This window comes from Schistocerca piceifrons, chromosome 3 (assembly GCF_021461385.2).
Source record: "Schistocerca piceifrons isolate TAMUIC-IGC-003096 chromosome 3, iqSchPice1.1, whole genome shotgun sequence".
NCBI classification, from domain to species: domain Eukaryota; kingdom Metazoa; phylum Arthropoda; class Insecta; order Orthoptera; family Acrididae; genus Schistocerca; species Schistocerca piceifrons.
In genome coordinates, this window is record NC_060140.1 from 447196466 (window position 1) to 447214510 (window position 18045).

Below are 18045 nucleotides of genomic sequence, written 5' to 3' on the forward strand. Positions count from 1 at the left end.
GCTAATTATTGAAATAATAGGGTAGTGTTTAAAATATTAAGTGGATTTTTTCTTCGAAAACAGACTAATGATAGCACACGAAACAATTTAGGTGTACTAAAAGCAACGAGAAACAAAAATATCAGAATGAGTAACCAACCTGTGAAAAGAAAAGAAGCATGTAAATGTCTTCGTTATTCACATCAATGAAAAGCAAAACTTTAATGCTCATGTAGAAATCGACTATCAGAGAGGCATTATACCCCTGAAAATGAGAGCTTGAAGTCTTCGAAGAAGTTTTGAGCTGACAGTAAGAACAATAAGAACGTACCAAAACGCAATCTAAATCACTATTGTGGGCTAGGGGTCGAGGTTTTGGAGCATAAAATCAGAAAGATAAGCACAACAGGTTCTCTGGCGACCACAGAGAATTGTTTTCCTGCACCTGATAGGGAAATATAGAACAACATACTAGGCTTGCTATTTCTGGATCGAACCGTAAGAACAGAAGTGCCTAATATTAGCTCAAAAAGGGCGAATAAGATAAGCTCAATAAGATAGTTAGCACAAGAGCCATACCAGATAAAGGAATAAGGGCACGCACTGAAAGATAACGGCACAGGAACAGGGCAGAAATAGCGATGAGAACTTATAAGTTCCTAACACAAAAGGAAGATCCAGAATGTCATACTTCGTTCCGACCAAAGTAGTTATACACTACATTCAGTACACGATATCCCTTCTACTTACTAAAAATACGACAACGCACCACAGAAACTTAAGAATGTGGAGAAATCGGCACCCAGAACAACTTCGTCTTGAAGTGTGCCACTATATAAGATTTTACGGACCTAGATGGGAACGTCTTTGGTAATACGATTGTCTATAATAAAATAAGGAATGAGAAACTCTGTCGTAAGCTGATCTCGCTGACAGCAAAAATATCAGCTTACGAAACGAAGGCGTTCTTGGCTAAGAAACGAACAAGAAGAGGTCATACATCACGACAGCGAGAAACATCACAGCAGAATATTCACCTACAACGAACTTCCGGAAGCAGTGAGTGTATGAGCCTTGGGAGGACAAGGATGGATATTTAGCAACTGTAACAGCCATCTCCCAATCTCTACAATTTGGCTGGCACAGTAGCACAGTCCCTCTGAACCCTGAGTTGTTCCTCAGCACGCTGGGCTTAACTATACAGAAATATTAGGAATCTACCTTGGTTCTGATACCAAATCGGGTAGTGTAGTGTAGTGCTGTGTAGTGTAATGTTTTATAGCAGTGCAGTCCCGATTTATAAATTACAAAATTTGTTATCCAGCAATGCAGCATAGTCCAACTGCAGAATAGCCTGTGCCTTCTGGATTCCGGATGAACAGATATCCGTGCACGAGATGGCCGAAGTATTATGTAGACGTTTCCTTAATTACGATGTTTTTTTTTTCTTTTTTTTAGCCAGCGCCCCCCCCCCCCCCCCGCCCTCTTAAACACCATAATGCTTCGTTATACTAACACATCTGAAATTGTGTTAAAATATTATGTGCGATATTCATGACAATTCATGTGCAACGTTTGGTGTTTTCTTGTGTCTAGATAAAAAAACTAAAAGGAAACAGTAAATAAATGAATAAATACATCTTCCGCCACTGAAAACCTCAAAAATGGCCTCCTGCCTAACACTCCCTATTACTTTTTGACCCAATGAAATTTGTTCCTGCTACTTTCTAAACGTGAGTCTTCTCATCTCGCAAGGAGCCGCACCAACAAGTCGTCACACTGCCCTTACAAAGAGAAGGAATCTCTATGCGAAATACAGTTTCGTCCATTCCCACCCCATCCCCCCCCCCTCCCCCCAGAGCACAGAGATCGGTATCTACGACCGGCTACCCACTCCACTGTCCTCTCGGAATAGAACAGTATTAGAAAAACACATACGTTCGCTTTGACCGCACGACTCGGGTTGTAAAATCGCAGTATTCAGCACAGGAGTAGGTTTTCGTCACGGATCATTATACAACTTCCTTAGTTAAAACTCTGAATGTTCAAATGTGTGTGAATTCCTAAGGGATCAAACTGCTGAGGTCATCGGTCCCTAGTCATACACACTACTTAAACTAACTTATGCTAAGAACAACACACACACACACCCATGCCCGAGGGAGGACTCGAACCTCCGGCAGGAGGGGCCGCGCAATCCGCGACATGGCGGTAAAACTCTGACATCATACCGTACAGGACATGGCTTCCGAAAAAAAAAACGTGTAGAAGCCGACACCCAGATACCTGCTTTGACAATGCTTGGGATGTGGCTGCTTTCCTCGAATCGACAGGATGTTTTGCCCGATCTCCTGCGCTTTCCCTAGTGAAAGCCAGGCCGCACTCCCGTGGAAGCCCTACGAAGGGCCAAGTCACAGCCCTAGGGTTCTTCTCTCCACTCGGATCATGATCCAGCTAAAATGTACAACTAGAGAAACATGTCACACACAAGCCATCACCGGATTAGAGGGAATATATAAATAGGAGTTACTGGGTTAATCCATGAAGTCACTGCTATTACCCATAATCATACCGTAATCATTAATAGGGTATTCGACTTTTTTGCTGGATATTGTCTTAAAGGATTAATTATGTCTATCATGCTTATTTTCCTCTTAAATTTCAGTATTCTTCTATGAAAGCGGAAATGAAATTCAAATAATCTGAAAGCACACTAAAACGCTCCATTCGAGTCATGTGATGCCTGTGACGCCACTAGCTACTGTCGTAAGGCTAATTCACAGTTATGCCTTGTTTTGGAATCTACGTTTCGGAGCATTGGTTGCAAATGGTGTGAAGTGCCATACTGTATGTACTGTATGTGGTCTGGGAAGGGGGCAGAAGGTTGTTACATATGCCTCGTGACGAGTACATCTACAAAAACTCCTGAAAAGTTGTTTCTGAGTGTTCCAGAGAATGGGAAGATGTATAAAATGTGGTTGCACTGTACCGACAAATTGCTGCCACATCGACGCAAAAGTTCACTTACTTCATTAGAAATGTGCTGCACTGTGAAGTTAACATTAAAATTCCTTTAGAGGTACGCTCTCCCACTGTTACAAAGAAGGACAGCGTCGTTAAACGAAATGAAACTCCTAGTGAAAACGGTCGTTTTACCGAACTGCACGTCAGTTTTTCGGTAGAATTTTACGAGTTAATGGTCATAGATCGCTGATTCGAATCGAACCCGAAAGAACATTTTAACTTATTTGTACGACGACTCGACACGTCAGTTTTTCGGTAGAATTTTACGAGTTGATGGCCATAGATCGCTGATTCGAATCGAACCCAAAAGAACATTTTAACTTATTTGTACGACGACTCGACAGTCCTCTCATATTAAAACCAAATCACAGTCACGAAACTTCACTACACCGATCAGAAGCAGAATTTTGTTGTGTTTTCCTTGTTGTTTACATGCGCTTACATTTGCAGTCTCTGTTCACACACTTTACATTCAGAAAGATATTTTCTAGTTAATGTGATCACACACTTTTTACTTCACTAGAAACAATGTTTTTATCTTCATGCTGGCCAGTTAGGACTCTTATTGTATGAACTTTTTCAGTCTCTTCGTTGTTGTCTACATAGTTCCACGTAGTCATCGCGTACACAACTTTCCCACTAGAGCGCGCCCCGCTAAGCACAACAGCGCAGGCGCAGCGCTCGTCCGTCTCCGCACTACGAGATGGCGCTGTCTTAGAGACGGACCAAATTCTGCTTCCGCCGATCCGCGTATTAATATGTGACGCAGCCAATGAGATTGCTGCTAATGTAGAACCGTTTCTCCTGGCGGGTCACACTCGCGCAGTGATACCTGAACGCGCGAGGTATTATAACGAGTGCACAGACCTCCGATTAGTCAGTCTGCATCAGTCTGCCTTAGTCTGCATTAGACAGCATTTGTCTGTACCAGTCTATAGTCTGCGCCTAATAAGATTACCATATTCCTGTACATAGCCATGAAGAGAAATGTATAGACACTTTGTCAAGTATCAGAGATATGTGTGAATAAGATTAACGTACCAAGACCAAAGGAACTTCAGATTGTCAATTGTAAATAGCATCCAGAATCAAGTTAAGTAAAGTTCATGATTATTATTATTTTAATAAATGTGTGTGAAAATTAATCAAGTTCTGTTTAAAGTTGGTCACCATCAATCTGCTACTCTAAGCATGCAAGTGGCATTTCTATCGTCTGACCTAACGGCAGAAGGTAAACACGCCACGATAGGACCACGAGACATATTGCTTGCGCTCGCCTACATCGTTAGAACGACAAGTCAAATAATCCGATGGCGTGTGCACCGAAGGTCTTACGGTACGCACACCACAGTCATCTTACATAAAGACAAAGCAAGTCTGCTTCAGACGCCAACGCTACTTTATACTCACAAACGTCACAGTCTTCCACACGCTTTGTATCTCCCCGTATAATCTCATCGAACTACACCTCGTTGTACTGTGTGCCTATGGTGATATCTTCACTTCTAGCAATTCTTTCCTAAAAAGTGAACTATTTGTTCGCAAATTAAATGCGTTTATCCTCCATTGTCCATTTCCCAGATTAAGACTACTGTGAATATATACACTCCTGGAAATTGAAATAAGAACACCGTGAATTCATTGTCCCAGGAAGGGGAAACTTTATTGACACATTCCTGGGGTCAGATACATCACATGATCACACTGACAGAATCACAGGCACATAGACACAGGCAACAGAGCATGCACAATGGCGGCACTAGTACAGTGTATATCCACCTTTCGCAGCAATGCAGGCTGCTATTCTCCCATGGAGACGATCGTAGAGATGCTGGATGTAGTCCTGTGGAACGGCTTGCCATGCCATTTCCACCTGGCGCCTCAGTTGGACCAGCGTTCGTGTTGGACGTGCAGACCGCGTGGGACGACGCTTCATCCAGTCCCAAACATGCACAATGGGGGACAGATCCGGAGATCTTGCTGGCCAGGGTAGTTGACTTACACCTTCTAGAGCACGTTGGGTGGCACGGGATACATGCGGACGTGCATTGTCCTGTTGGAACAACAAGTTCCCTTGCCGGTCTAGGAATGGTAGAACGATGGGTTCGATGACGGTTTGGATGTACCGTGCACTATTCAGTGTCCCCTCAACGATCACCAGTGGTGTACGGCCAGTGTAGGAGATCGCTCCCCGCACCATGATGCCGGGTGTTGGCCCTGTGTGCCTCGGTCGTATGCAGTCTTGATTGTGGCGCTCACCTGCACGGCGCCAAACACGCATACGACCATCATTGGCACCAAGGCAGAAGCGACTCTCATCGCTGAAGACGACACGTCTCCATTCGTCCCTCCATTCACGCCTGTCGCGACACCACTGGAGGCGGGCTGCACGATGTTGGGGCGTGAGCGGAAGACGGCCTAACGGTGTGCGGGACCGTAGCCCAGCTTCATGGAGACGGTTGCGAATGGTCATCGCCGATACCCCAGGAGCAACAGTGTCCCTAATTTGCTGGGAAGTGGCGGTGCGGTCCCCTACGGCACTGCGTAGGATCCTACGGTCTTGGCGTGCATCCGTGCGTCGCTGCGGTTCGGTCCCAGGTCGACGGGCACGTGCACCTTCCGCCGACCACTGGCGACAACATCGATGTACTGTGGAGACCTCACGCCCCACGTGTTGAGCAATTCGGCGGTACGTCCACCCGGCCTCCCGCATGCCCACTATACGCCCTCGCTCAAAGTCCGTCAACTGCACATACGGTTCACGTCCACGCTGTCGCGGCATGCTACCAGTGTTAAAGACTGCGATGGAGCTCCGTATGCCACGGCAAACTGGCTGACACTGACGGCGGCGGTGCACAAATGCTGCGCAGCTAGCGCCATTCGACGGCCAACACCGCGGTTCCTGGTGTGTCCGCTGTGCCGTGCGTGTGATCATTGCTTGTACAGCCCTCTCGCAGTGTCCGGAGCAAGTATGGTGGGTCTGACACACCGGTGTCAATGTGTTCTTTTTTCCGTTTCCAGGAGTGTATAATACCACCCATAGTCGAAACAGCTGCTACACTCAATTCATGCTAACGCTAGTTTCCTATTTCGTATAAAACTTCAAAATATATTATCCTTCCGCGATTCGAACACGTGGCCTCTTTATTTACAGTCTGATGCATTTTCTGTTGCGCCACCGAAGTCTGGTAGGAACAGTTTTTCTGATGAGTGTCATCTGCAGAGGAAACCAACTACAAATTTTTCCAAAAACTATTTTATTGTGCTTTGGGGCGTAACTCATGAACGATAGTCGACAATCTAGTTATAATAAATCACCCATTAACAAAATATCTACAGTTCCTTAGTTCTGAGCGGGTTTACGAAAAAAATTTCCGTCGTTTCACACATCGTTGTCCTAAATGTTTGGACCATAAACGCATCAAATTTCGCCAGGCTTCCGCTATCAGCGTTCACTTCCTTCTTCTATTGTTACATATTAAAACTGAAGAAACTGCGAAAAGGTGGGAATTTAAGGAGATGGGACCTAGATAAACTGACTAAACCAGAGGCTGTACAGAGCTTCAGGGAGAGCCTAGTGGAACAATTGACAGGAAAGGGGGAAAGAAATACAGTAGAAGAAGAATGGGTAGCTTTGAGGGATGAAGTAGTCAAGGCAGCAGAGGATCAAGTAGGTAAAAAGACGAGGGCTAATAGAAATCCTTGGGTAACAGAAGAAATATTGAATTTAATTGATGAAAGGATAAAATATGAAAATTCAATAAATGAAGCAGGCAAAAAGGAATACAAACGTCTCAAAAATGAGATCGACAGGAAGTACAAAATGGCTAAGATGGGATGGCTAGAGGACAAATGTAAGGATGTAGAGGCTTATCTCACTAGGGGTAAGATAGATACTGCCTACAGGAAAATTAAAGAGACCTTTGGAGAAAAGAGAACCACTTGTATGAATATCAAGAGCTCAGATGGAAACCCAGTCCTAAGCAAAGAAGGGAAAGCAGAGAGGTAGAAGGAGTATATAGAAGGTCTATACAAGGGCGATGTACTTGAGGACAATATTATGGAAATGGAAGGGGATGTAGATGAAGATGAAATGGGAGATATACAAAGTGAAGAGTTTGACAGGGCACTGAAAGACCTAAGGCGAAACAAGGTCCCGGGAGTAGACAACATTCCATTAGAACTACTGACAGTCTTGGGACAGCCAGTCCTGACAAAACTCTACCATCTGGTGAGCAAAATGTGTGAGACAGGCGAAATACCCTCAGGCTTCAAGAGGAATATATTAATTCCAATCCCAAGGAAAGCAGGTGTTGACAGATGTGAAAATTACCGAACTATCAGTTTAATAAGTCACTGCTGCAAAATACTAACGCGAATTCTTTGCAGACGAATGGAAAAACTGGTAGAAGCCGACCTCGGGGAAGATCAGTTTGGATTCCGTAGAAATATTGGAACACGTGAGGCAATACTGACCCTAAGACTTATCTTAGAAGCTAGATTAAGAAAAGGCAAACCTACGTTACTAGAACTTGTAGACGTAGAGAAAGCTTTCGACAATGGTGACTGAAATACTCTGTTTCAAATTCTGAAGGTGGCAGGGGTTAAATACAGGGAGCGAGAAGCTGTTTACGATTTGTACAGAAACCAGATGGCAGTTATAAGAGTCGAGGGACATGAAAGGGAAGCAATGGTTGGGAAGAGAGTGAGACAGAGTTGTAGCCGCTCCCCATTGTTATTCAGTCTATATATTGAGCAAGCAGTAAAGGAAACAAAGGAAAAATTCGGAGTAGGTATTAAAAATCATGAGAAGAAATAAAAACTTAAGGTTCGCCGTTGACATTGTAATTCTGTCAGAGATAGCAAAGGATCTGGAAGAGCAGCTGAACGGAATGGACAGTGTCTTTAAAGGAGGATATACGATGAACATCAACAAAAGCAAAACGAGGATAATGGAATGTAGTCGAATTAGGTCGGATGATGCTGAGGGAATTAGATTAGTAAATGAGATGCTTAAAGTAGTAAAGGAGTTTTGCTATTTGGGGAGCAAAATAACTGATGATGGTCGAAGTAGAGAGGATATAAAATGTAGACGTGCAATGGCAACGAAAGCATTTCTGAAGAAGAGAAATTTGTTAACATCGAGTATTGATTTAAGTGTCAGGAAGTTGTTTCTGGAAGTATTTGTACGGAGTGTAGGTATCTATGGAAGTGAAACAAGGACGATAAATAGTTTGAACAAGTCGAGAATAGAAGCTTTTGAAATGTGGTGCTACAGAAGAATGCTGAAAATTAGATGGGTAAATCACATAACTAAATGAGGATGTATTGAATAGAATTGGGGAGAGGAGGAGTTTGTGGCACAACGTGGCTAGAAGAAGACATCGGTTGGTAGGACATGTTCTGACACATCAAGGGATCACCAATTTCGTACTGGAGGGCAGCGTGGAGGGTAAAAATCGTAGAGGGAGACCATGAGATGAATACACTAAGCAGATTCAGAAGGATGTAGGCTTCAGTACGTACTGGAAGATGAAGCAGCTTGCGCAGGATAGAGTAGCATGGAGAGCTGCATCAACCCAGTCTCAGAACTGAAGACCACAACAACAACAACGTTGTTACTTAAAGGTTGTAATAGCGCTTTCCATCACTAAATATCTAAACTGTTTAAGAAAAAGTACGTAAAAACCTCGTAACTTCAGCTAACGATCCTATAACACACGTTGTCTTAATGCTAGTCTGTGACATCAGCCAATAAAAGAGCGCTTTCGCTCACGCGACCAGATCTTGATATTTAAGCTGTAATTACACGAAAATAACAGATATTTCGTGAGAACATTTACTGTAAATGCTATTCAAACGTTGTAGCCAATCAGAATTATAACAACCCGAACCATATTTTTAACATAGGAAAATAGCCTATTGGTAGTAGAATGACTCAGAGAGACGTGAACTGTATTGAACGTAATGATATATGAGACATGCCTGTCCATCAACGGATCGAATTGTTCCACAGGACAGAGGACCTGCTCAGAAGCTGTCGGAATAGCATTATGCATAATGCACACTCCTACTTTGGACCCAGATCACGTGACCCAGAGACCACTGGGCATTGTAATTCCCTTCAGTTAACTTTTTATATAGGTCTCCTGAATGAATGTTAACTGATTTGCGTTTCAGCTGAAGTTTTCTAAGGAGCTCGGTCCAAATCAGAGTGAAAATGATGATCTAATGTTAAACTTGAATTTACGCTCACAACAGACGATAAGGAAATTATAGTACGTGTAGGGCATTACCTCACTTGAAAGGCAAGAGTGATGAATCAAGACTATAGAGTACGGCTCAAATGTTATGAATTAAACCACATAATAAGTACATGGTCCTTCCCCTAGGATATCACAAATTAGGATATCACATAGCATTCTCTCGAGAACGTGCTTTGTTGGTGTTCCACAATTTTCGGGTATTTCGGCTGTAAAAGATGACATACATTCAGATAAATACATAAACCGAATTACGAATTCATCTTTGTACGTGACCGCGTGCACCAGACTTACCCGTTTAGAAATACTAGATTCCAACATAAGACTGCTCATGTCATTTTCAGATTATTTTTCATAGATTGTCTCAGTTCTTGTATATGAGACGCTGTCGATTTACTTTAAGCTTTAGCGTCACCTTACGTCGGGCTTTGATTATATTAATCTATTTAAATTATTTGTTTACCTCAATTAATCACAAACACAGCAAAATTATTTAATGAAAAGAGCGAACACATAAATTGAAATACGTAATTAATCAGGAAAGGACCACAGACATAAATGTACGGGCTGGGGAATTGAAGGTGCTTAACCTTCCGGTGGGCGCGCCTGTTAAACTCGCACGAGCGGGCGTGTGCAGCACTGACTGTTGCCTCCAGGAAATCGTCTTTTCCGCTCATGTAGCAGCTCTATTTTCGATGTTAGGTAGGTAAAATCATTAGAAACAAATCGCGATATTGAACTCAATTATATATTTGGTTCTTGAGCATATTATAGCCGTTCAATATAATGAATTTTTTCAATGTAAACCAGAAATCATTCCTCAATAAAATATAAAATATCAAACGCAGGAAAGAAAGAACGTAAACCTGTTGAATACAACCAATTTCGAGAGATTACGAATCAAACCTATAATAAAATATAACCAGAATTTGACAGGCAGGGAACACGTTACGGTGAGAACGTCGTCAGAATAAACGACATTGAGCAAGAGTACAGTAACTGAATAGACCACTACTGGTCTGAACATAATTTGTCGGTTCGTAAGGTTGTCTCTTGAAAATAGAAAACGTTAGAATGCAGGATTTTCGAACGTATCACAATTTTTTTTTTGGTCATCAGTCTACTGACTGGTTTGATGCGGCCCGCCACGAATTCGTTTCCTGTGCTAACCTCTTCATCTCAGAGTAGCACTTGCAACCTACGTCTTCAATTATTTGCTTCACGTATTCCAATGTCTGTCTTTCTCTACAGTTTTTGCCCACTACAGCTCCCTCTAGTACCATGGAAGTCATTCCCTCATGTCTTAGCAGATGTCCTATCATCCTGTCCCTTCTCCTTATCAGTGTTTTCCACATATTCCTTTCCTCTCCGATTCTGCGTAGAACCTCCACATTCCTTACCTTAGCAGTCCACCTAATTTTCAACATTCGTCTATAGAACCACATCTCAAATGCTTCGATTCTCTTCTGTTCCGGTTTTCCCACAGTCCATGTTTCACTACCATACAATGCTGTACTCCAGACGGCCGGCCGAAGTGGCCGTGCGGTTAAAGGCGCTGCAGTCTGGAACCGCAAGACCGCTACGGTCGAAGGTTCGAATCCTGCCTCAGGCATGGATGTTTGTGATGTCCTTAGGTTAGTTAGGTTTAACTAGTTCTAAGTTCTAGGGGACTAATGACCTCAGATGTTGAGTCCCATAGTGCTCCGAGCCATTTGAACCATTTTTTTGTACTCCAGACGTACAGCCTCAGAAATTTCTTTCTCAAATTAAGGCCGGTATTTGATATTAGTAGACTTCTCTTGGCCAGAAATGCCTTTTTTGCCATAGCGAGTCTGCTTTTGAAGTCCTCCTTGCTCCGTCCGTCATTGGTTATTTTACTGCCTAGGTAGCAGAATTCCTCAACTTCATTGACTTCGTGACCATCAAACCTGATGTTAAGTTTCTCGCTGTTCTCATTTCTACAACTTCTCATTACCTTCGCCTTTCTCCGATTTACTCTCAAACCATACTGTGTACCCATTAGACTGTTCATTCCGTTCAGCAGATCATTTAATTCTTCTTCACTTTCACTCAGGATAGCAATGTCATCAGCGAATCGCATCATTGATATCCTTTCACCTTGTATTTTAATTCTACTCCTGAACCTTTCTTTTATTTCCATCATTGCTTCCTCGATGTACAGATTGAAGAGTAGGGGCGAAAGGCTACAGCCTAGTCTTACACCCTTAATACGAGCACTTCGTTCTTGATCGTCCACTCTTATTATTCCCTCTTGGTTGTTGTGCATATTGTATATGACCCGTCTCTCCCTATAGCTTACCCCTACTTTTTTCTAAATCTCGAACAGCTTGCACCATTTTATATTGTCGAACGCTTTTTTCAGGTCGACAAATCCTATGAAAGTGTCTTGATTTTTCTTTAGCCCTGCTTCCATTATTAGCCGTAACGCCAGAATTGCCTCTCTCGTCCCTTTACTTTTCCTAAAGCCAAACTGATCGTCACCTAGGGCATTCTCAATTTTCTTTTCCATTCTTCTGTATATTAGTCTTGTAAGAAGCTTCGATGCATGAGCTGTTAAGCTGATCGTGCGATAATTCTCGCACTTGTCAGCTCTTGCCGTCTTCGGAATTGTATGGATGACGCTTTTCCGAAAGTCAGATGGTATGCCGCCAGACTCATATATTCTACACACCAATGTGAATAGTCGTTTTGTTGCCACTTCCCCCAGTGATTTTAGAAATTCTGATGGAATGTTATCTATCCCTTCTGCCTTATTTGACCGTAAGTCCTCCAAAGCTCTTTTAAATTCCGATTCTAATACTGGATCCCCTATCTCTTCGAAATCGACTCCTGTTTCTTCTTCTATCACATCAGACGAATCTTCACCCTCATAGAGGCTGTCAATGTATTCTTTCCACCTATCTGCTCTCTCCTCTGCATTTAACAGTGGAATTCCCGTTGCACTCTTGATGTTACCACCGTTGCTTTTAATGTCACCAAAGGTTGTTTTGACTTGCCTGTATGCTGAGTCTGTCCTTCCGACAATCATATCTTTTTCGATGTCTTCACATTTTTCCTGCAGCCATTTCGTCTTTGCTTCCCTGCACTTCCTGTTTATTTCATTCCTCAGCGACTTGTATTTCTGTATTCCTGATTTTCCCGGAACATGTTTGTACTTGCTCCTTTCATCAATCAACTGAAGTATTTCTTCTGTTACCCATGGTTTCTTGGCAGCTACCTTCTTTGTACCTATGTTTTCCTTCCCAACTTCTGTGGTTGACCTTTTTAGAGATGTACATTCCTCTTCAACTGTACTGCCTACTGCGCTATTCCTTATTGCAGTATCTATAGCGTTAGAGAAGTTCAAACGTATCTCGTCATTCCTTAGTACTTCCGTATCCCACTTCTTTGCGTATTGATTCTTCCTGACTGAGCCTTGAACTTCAACCTACTCTTCATCACTACTATATTGTGATCTGAGTCTATATCTGCTCCTGGGTACGCCTTACAATCCAGTATCTGATTTCGGAATCTCTGTCTGACCATGATGTAATCTAATTGAAATCTTCCCGTATCTCCCGGCCTTTTCCAAGTATACCTCCTCCTGTTGTGATTCTTGAACAGGGTATTCACTATTACTAGCTGAAACTTGTTACAGAACTCAATTAGTCTTTCTCCTCTTTCATTCCATGTCCCAAGCCCATATTCTCCTGTAACCTTTTCTTCTACTCCTTCCCCTACAACTGCATTCCAGTCGCCCATGACTATTAAATTTTCGTCCCCCTTTACATACTGCATTACCCTTTCAATATCCTGATACACTTTCTCTATCTGTTCATCTTCAGCTTGCGACGTCGGCCTGTATATCTGAACTATCGTTGTCGGTGTTGGTCTGCTGTCGATTCTGATTAGAACAACCCGGTCACTGAACTGTTCACAGTAACACACCCTCTGCCCTACCTTCCTATTCATAACGAATCCTACACCTGTTATACCATTTTCTGCTGCTGTTGATGTTACCCGATACTCATCTGACCAGAAATCCTTGTCTTCCTTCCACTTCACTTCAATGACCCCTACTATATCTAGATTGAGGCTTTTCATTTCCTTTTTCAGATTTTCTAGTTTCCCTACCACGTTCAAGCTTCTGACATTCCACGCCCAGACTCGTAGAACGTTATCCTTTCGTTCATTATCCAATCTTTTTCTCATGGTAACCTCCCCCTTGGGAGTCCCCTCTCGGAGATCCAAAAGGGGGACTATTCCGGAATATTTTGCCAAAGGAGAGATCATCATGATACTTCTTCAATTACAGGCCACATGTCCTGTGGATACACGTTACGTGTCTTTAATGCAGTGGTTTCCATTGCCTTCTGCATCCTCATGTCGTTGATCATTGCTGATTCTTCCGCCTTTAGGGGCAATTTCCCACCCCTAGGACAAGAGAGTGCCCTGAACCTCTATCCTCTCCTCCGCCCTCTTTGACAAGGCCGTTGGCAGAATGAGGCTGACTTCTTATGCCGGAAGTCTTCGGCCGCCAATGCTGATTATTTACCAAATTTAGGCAGTGGCGGGGATCGAACCTGGGACCGAAGACGTTTTGATAATGATTCAAAGACGCTACCCCTAGACCACGCTGCAATATGTCGTGAGTGTTTCTTACAAAGAAATTGTTTCGTTTATTACATGTGATAGTTGAACGATTGTACTTTTTTTCCTCCACATAGATGACATGGTCCTTTTCCTTTTGCAGCGTCTGGAGCGCGGTGTCGCTCGCGGTATTTTACAAGAAAGAGTCTGATATCTTTAGGAAGTGTACACATCTGAGCCCTTATTTTCAAATGTGCCTCAAAGAGTTCTAGCGCTATTCACTGAGAAAGTTGCGACGGCGCATAGTGGATTTGTGGCTATTTGGGAGAAACACCACTTATGAATTTATGCGAGACATGTCTAAAAAACCGAAAAAAATCCTTAGAGGCCATGTCCTCTTCTGCCGTGCAGTTGAGTAAGCAGCGCACATTTTATCGACTGTAAGGACACCGCCCTTGGTGGAATTATAATCGTTGTTGATCAGTGGTTTACCCGTCATTTCATCGGTATCTTTGCGGTTATGCATAGTCGGCAGAAGGAGTACACATACCCTTCGCTTGGTGTGGGTGGAAACAAGTGTTTTATCGCACTGAAACCTTGAAAGACACGAACTGATTTCCCGTGATTTTGAGATAAATTCGGGAGGGATTTTTCTTTTATTGGCTTTGAGGGTACCAATGACAGTCAATCCTTTATCAAGAAGGCTATCCGCTAATGGCACACTAGGTTAGTAGCTGTCCCTTGTAATGTTCCTGTTGGAACTTTGGATATCTTGAGAAGGCTCAAATGGTTCAAATGGCTCTGAGCACCATGGGAATTAACTGCTGAGGTCATCAGTCCCCTATAACTTAGAACTACTTAAACCTAACTAACCTATGGACATCACACACATCCATGCCCATAGCGGTCGCGCGATTCCAGACTGTAGCGCCTAGAACCGCTCAGCCAGTCAGGCCAGCCTTCTTGATAAGTTCTTTGAACTATGAAACGTCCCCTTTTGAACAATTATACATGACTGCAATATAGCGAGCGCCACTACTGCCAGCTAAATAGAAGATTCTAACTACTGAAGGCACTAACTACTTATAGGCATAGTTAGCAAATGAAAGATTTTGATAGAGAACAAATGATGTATTTACCTTAATAGTCATAATATATATAGCTGTTGATGACATCCAGTCTTACAAATTTCAAAACTCCGCCATCTTTCTCCCCACATCCACCACTGCTGGCGGCTCACTGCCAAACGCTATGCGCTGTTAACATCCAGCTGCCCAACACTACAATGGCAGACAACAATGCAAAACTAGCCACAGACTGCACACAGCACAGCCAGTGATTTTCATACAGAGCGCAACGTGGCGTTACCAATAACAAAACCTAAACAGCCTACTTACATAGCCCCCATGCTTCCCACAAAAAATTCTAAAAATTTTTTTGGGCACTGGCCAATACATATGTGTTAAATTTTTTTTCGCAATTACAATAACAAAGAAAGCAAATGCACACACTTGTTGATACAATGTTGGTCAAAAGCAAAAATTCTCTCACTGTCCATAAAGACAGTCCTGATCATCCATCACAGTAAAATTGCAGTGTTTTTTTTTCTCAAAGTCTGAGCAGTAAAAGAAAATGCACACGGAAGTAGTGGATTTCCATGCAATTCTGAAGAAGTAGTGTTGTCCTTCCAACGGAAAGACAGTGCTGACTCTTGACATGCAGACAGGTAATGGGCCACAACAGAGGAAACCCACAGCAGAGTCATTCGACGTTTTGAAGAATATTGGTAGGTAGGTCATCACAGAGCAGACCAACTGTAGTCCTGGTAGAGATTACGGTATTGGTGGGGCACCAGAGGTGCAGACCCAGTGCAGTCCTTTTAGAAATAATGGTATTCGTGGGCCATCAAAGATGAAGACCCACTGTAGTCCATGTAGAGACGGCCAGCAGCCATCTGTTGCGACTATGCATGTGCACAACCACCATCGAAGAGTCTTGCAGAGAATATAGCAAGTCCATAAACCACCACCTGTGTACTCACAAAACTTTTTGGAAAATCCTTAGAATCAGCAATGCTGTTAAACAGCCCCTTGCTGAATTATCAACACACATGCAAACAGTATCAGTCCCTACTTCTCACATATTGTCCATATACTATGACCAACAGAAATGTGTGCAGTGAAATGAATGCTTACAAGTTGCTTAATTTGCTGAACTGGTGTCAATTACAATATTATAACATGAGAATACAATGACAAAGGTACAAAATATATCATTAGAGAACATAACAATACAGATAACATTTGTAGTAATATGGGCTTTACAAAAGAATCGAACTAACATATATGTCAGTGTTATAGGAATTATGACATAAGTAAATATATGAAAGATCAGAATATTTATTGAAACATCAACTTCACACATGAGCATTAAAACAGAACAGAATTAATAATGTCTAACATCTTTACAAAGTAAATAACATATTATTAATGCAAATTATATTTGAGGATAACAGTATTCCTCATCATAGTTCATATAGCTGAGTATTAGAAAAGTTCTACAACATAAGTCTTATCAGATAAACATATAAAGACAGGAAGAACATAAATACACAAGAGTATACAAACACATAGCAGAATAACACAGGAGGAAAGGGCAGGGTTTGTTTTCAGTGTAACATTTGGTACTGCAGTCCAACCTAAAAATTCATTCCATAGATCTTTCGTCTTATTTCAACATTTGTTTCCACCAAAAAAATCCTATCCAAGCATGCTTTCTGTATTTTTATGTTCATATATTTCTCACCTCATTATTTATTTTCCATTATCTTACCTCATCATTTATTTCCAAGAAAATCCTTTCTTAACCTGTTGTTCCTAAACCCAACATTTTTGTTCTTATCCTCTTTCAAAGTACTTTTTTGGACAAACCATTTTCTTATAGCTTCTCAATGCATTTCTTCCAATTCATCACCACTCGTTCTCTTGTATAGCCTACCCCCTCTTAAGCTAACTTAAATCTACTGAGTTCAGATGCTAAACTAAGGGATGAGGCAATGCAGCAGCACAAAACAATTAACACAAACAGCAGTGACAAAAAAATGGAAATTGGTAAAGCAAGCAGCAATATTACAACTAATATAAGGCAATGAGCAGCAAGCAAGAAAAATAAATCAGTAGTAAAACTGACTTAACAGAGTAATGTAAAGTGAAATTTAGTAGCACTATGCCTGGCAAACAGCAGCAGTAAATGCAATAACTTATATCTAAACATGACATAGCTCAAGGAGAAAAATTATTACAGTAAAAATGGCCATTTTTAATACCTATGTCACACCTTAACACTAGAGTGATGCATCACAAAAACTTACTCTGCAAGAAAGTTACCAAGTCATTAAAAAAATTATTTATGCAATTCCTGTGAAGGGAAATGTCTATTTGTGCTCTCTTTTCTAGGAAAGTACATCATAAACGTATTCTTTACTGGGTCTGTAGACAGAAAATAGTGATATTAGTACATCTATTAAATTGTATTTTAACCAATGTTGTAGTGCAGCTAGAAACTAGATATTAAACAAAATGAGTAAATAAATACATAAAGCAAGCCATATGGCATTTCTCTCAACTAGCAAGACAACAGCTGTGAGATGTTTCTCATCGTTTCATTAGGCATTTAAGTAAATATCATAAATTAAGAGCTCCACAGGGTAATCATATATTTTCAAGTTTGAGCGTGTCGTATTTGCGATGCTTTCTACAAAGGAATGTCAATAGCGAGGATAATGGCTCCTTTTTTTCCACCTGTGCCTCTGAAAGGCACACACTAGTGGCTTTTTTCCAGGCGTCTGTCGCACAGCTGGGTGCCCACGACGCATTACGTGAAGGTGGTCACTTAACTTTCTTACCGAAATATTTTCGACAGCAGTTTCCGCTACAGTGACAGTCTCATATAAAAATTTCACAGTTCGAGAATTTGCGTTGCAAATCTGTAGAAACAAAATCCTGTAAATATAATAGTGTCCAAAAAATTTTCGTTGGCATTGTAATACATTCACGCATTTACATACTTTTCATAACTCTTAAAGTACGATTCTTGGTTTCCAACAATCTTTTTCACAAACCAGAGTCCCTAACCACTACTCATTATTCCTTACCTTATTCGTCGACACTTCTTCAATATTTCATCATAA